This window comes from Schistocerca piceifrons, chromosome 9 (genome assembly GCF_021461385.2).
Source record: "Schistocerca piceifrons isolate TAMUIC-IGC-003096 chromosome 9, iqSchPice1.1, whole genome shotgun sequence".
NCBI lineage: Eukaryota > Metazoa > Arthropoda > Insecta > Orthoptera > Acrididae > Schistocerca > Schistocerca piceifrons.
The window spans coordinates 180,188,571-180,189,387 of record NC_060146.1 but is presented as its reverse complement, the minus strand read 5'-3'; positions in this window follow the sequence as shown (position 1 = coordinate 180,189,387).

Sequence of the window (817 nt, the reverse complement as noted above, 5' to 3'; positions counted from 1 at the left end):
GCCTTGCCAAATTTAATTTTATCATTAAACCTGCCTCCTTTATTTATTTATTTACTTTTTTGCATGGAGACATCAATATGATGGCTTTCGCAAATGACAAATACATACAGGTCTGAATATTACATGGAGAAATTGCAATTAATAATGCTTGTAAAAATAAATTACAATCTTTATGCAACAAAATCCACATCATATTTTCTAAAAATGGTCCTTTTTTTAAGGCCCACATTTCTTTGCAGTACCTATGATACGGATAGGTTGTCCCATATTATAATTCTTCAGGATGTACGTAGGAGGGGGGGCGGGGAGGGAGGAGAGATGTGGGCAGCAGCACAGTTTTCGGCAGCTAGCAAAAAAGATAAAGGTCATTACTAACTACTACACAGAGCTTCAATATGGTTAGCCCACTGGAAGTTTTAGCCCAGATGGGCACCAAGAAATTTACAGCTGTTTGCTTCCACCACCATTGTCCAACATGCCCCATTTACTCATGAACACCTAAGATTGTAGTCATAAATTGGCATGTGTCATACTGCTCAACCATGATATTATTCCGTTTAGATGATACAGGAAACAAACAGTGAAGTTACAGTAAATAATTGCAATGGTGACTAAGATAAATGCAGCTCACTCTGCCATTAGTCAGACGAACCTGCGACCAAATGTGTCCTCCTTTGTATACTTTCAGTAATCATAGCTAACACTATGTTGGATTTTTTCCTTACTGACATGTAATATGTCTACAGATATTTGTGTTGATAAGCAAAAAGAACACAGATACACCTGATTACGGAACCTGCTTTCATAAGATCATGTA